The sequence below is a fragment of the Loxodonta africana genome, chromosome 5, assembly GCF_030014295.1.
Source record: "Loxodonta africana isolate mLoxAfr1 chromosome 5, mLoxAfr1.hap2, whole genome shotgun sequence".
Taxonomy (NCBI): Eukaryota; Metazoa; Chordata; class Mammalia; order Proboscidea; family Elephantidae; genus Loxodonta; species Loxodonta africana.
The window spans coordinates 108043773-108046417 of record NC_087346.1 but is presented as its reverse complement, the minus strand read 5'-3'; the positions used below and the strand labels follow the sequence as shown (position 1 = coordinate 108046417).

The 2645-nt window shown below is 42.8% G+C and overlaps 1 pseudogene; it reads left to right on the top strand.

Moving 5' to 3' along the window:
* Positions 1-468: 468 nt before the first annotated feature.
* On the top strand, positions 469-1101 carry LOC100668191 (non-histone chromosomal protein HMG-14-like; annotated as a pseudogene).
* Positions 1102-2645: the final 1544 nt, after the last annotated feature.

Sequence of the window (2645 nt, the reverse complement as noted above, 5' to 3'; positions counted from 1 at the left end):
AAATCCCTCAGGAGGAATCCACGCAGCCAAAACCTTGATCAACAGAACATGGTCTTCTACCATCTAGAACTATGAGATAATAAATTTCTATTCTTTAAAACCACCCTTTTTGTGGTATTTTGTTATGGCAGCCCTAGGCAACTAAGATACTTCTTGATGTGACAGTGAGCTCCGATTCAGGTGACAAAATCATCTTTGTGTAAGCTTGGGTGAGGGAAACCCTTTTATTTATCCCCCAAGACGTGCGTGATGATTAAAATTTAAAGGATTTTCCAAGCTTTCTTTGATCTTATACATACAGGTAGGAAGACAGTGAGACCAACGCAATAGACTTGAAAACACAGAAATAAATGTATACAGGTGGTCCCCAGCAGCTGGGGTGGCAAGTGGAGCGGCAGCAGCTAGACAGCCCAAGTTCGCAAAAGCTCTGGGCGCACAATGGCCCTCAGGCACGCTGCACGCACCTACATGCCCAAGAGGAGGGTCCACTCAGCCAAAGGGGCGGTGAAGGAGGAGCCCAAGAGAAGAGTGGTGAGGTTGTCAGCTAAACCTGCTCCTGCAAAAGTTGAAACGAAGCCAAAAAAAAGGCAGCAGGAAAGGATAAATCTTCAGACAAAATAGTGTAAACAGAAGGGAAAAGGGGAGCAAAGGCAAAACAGGCTCAAGTGGCTAACAAAGAAACTAAAGATTTCCCTGCTAAAAATGGAAAACCTGGCAAGGAGAAGAGTCCAGCCTCTGCTGAAGCAGGAGAGAAAGAAGCCAAGTCTGACCAGCATTTGTCTACCACACATTATCCAAAAAAAACAAACAAATCAACACGCTGCCGCCCAGTCCGTACCGACTCATCCTTCTAGGACAGAAGAGAACTGCACCAAAGAGAGGCTTGTGGATCCAAACTGCTGACCTTTTGGTTAGCAGCCAAGCTCTTAACCACTGCACTACCAGGGCTTCCTATACCTCCCTTCTTGTATAATCCAGAAGAATATTTTTTATCAACTATTTTGTAAATGCAAGGTTTTTAATAGCTCTAGAAACATTTCTAAGGAGGAAATCCCACCTCCTCCCATTTTTTAAGTGCAAATGCTTCTTTTAAAAAAGGTGAAATCATTTCCTGGCTGTTTATTCTTAGGTTGTCATTGCTGTTAGGTGCCGTTGAGATGCTTCGCCACCCTACGTACAACAGAACAAAACACTTTCCAGTCCTGGGCCATCCTCACAATCCTTGCTGTGCTTGAGCCCATCCTTGCAACCATTGTCTCAATCCCTCTCATTGAGTTATTTTTTGGTACAACCAGAAAGTAGTGGGATGATGAATTGCGTGAGGCTTTGACTGTCTTGGGTGTAAAGGTAACATTTCATTGGTTGGGGGGGTGTTTTTATATCCCATAACACAAAGCATACTTAGTGACAATTTGGAGTCCCCATCATGGATTTATATGTCTTGAACAGTTCAAATCACTTCTATTTCCACGTTGATTTTTAGTAGAATTGTTGCTTCAAGAAAACCACTCCTTCATCATGGCTCTCCTTTTCAGAACTGTGTGCCTTCTGTACCATCTTTGGCCATGAGAGTCCAGTTTTCCTAATAACTTTATTACGTGCTGTGAAAGATTGAACATTTGAGTGTGTTGTGTATGTGATAGTAAATCGTGAAATGGTGGGACTTATGAGTTTTTATGATATAATTGGAAACCCTGGTTGTGTAGTGGTTAAGTGCTACGGCTGCTAACCGAAAGTTCACAGTTCAAATCCATCAGGCACTCCTTGGAAACTCTGTGGGGCAATTCTACTCTGTCCTACAGGGTTGCTATGAGTCGGAATCGACTCGACAACAAGAGATTTGATTTGGTTTTTTGGTATGATATAATAGCTTATCAACACTTGAAAAGAATTGGAACTTGATATCCTCTTAATGAAAATTTGTCTATAAATTTAAAGCTGGACAGTCACTGGAATTTAGAAAAGAATTATAACTACCTGGGTTTTTAGAATTTTGGTACATACATTAGAAATTGTGTACAAATTGTTCATAATGTCTCTGTTGTTGTTGTTGTTAGGTGCCGTCGCGTCTGTTCTGACTCATAGCAACCCCAAGCACAACAGAACGAAACACTGCCTGGTCCTGCACCACCTTACAATAGTTGTTATGCTTGAGCTCATTGTTGCAGCCACTGTGTCAATCCACCTCGTTGAGGGTCTTCCTCTTTTCCCCAACCCTGTACTCTGCCAAGCATGATGTCCTTCTCCAGGGACTGATCCCTCCTGACAACATGTCCAAAGTATGTAAGACGCAGTCTCGCCATCCTTGCCTCTAAGGAGCATTCTGGCTGCACTTCTTCCAAGACAGATTTGTTCGTTCTTTTGGCAGTCCATGGTATATTCAATACTCTTCGCCAACACCACAATGCGAAAGTGTCAATTCTTTTTCAGTCTTCCTTATTCATTGTCCAGCTTTCACATGCGTATGATGTGATTGAAAATACCATGGCTTGGGTCAGGCGCACCTTAGTCTTCAGGGTGACATCTTTGCTCTTCAACACTTTGAAGAGGTCCTTTGCAGGAGATTTGCCCAATCCAATGCGTCTTTTGATTTCTTGACTGCTGCTTCCATGGCTGTTGATTGTGGATCCAAGTAAAAGGAAATC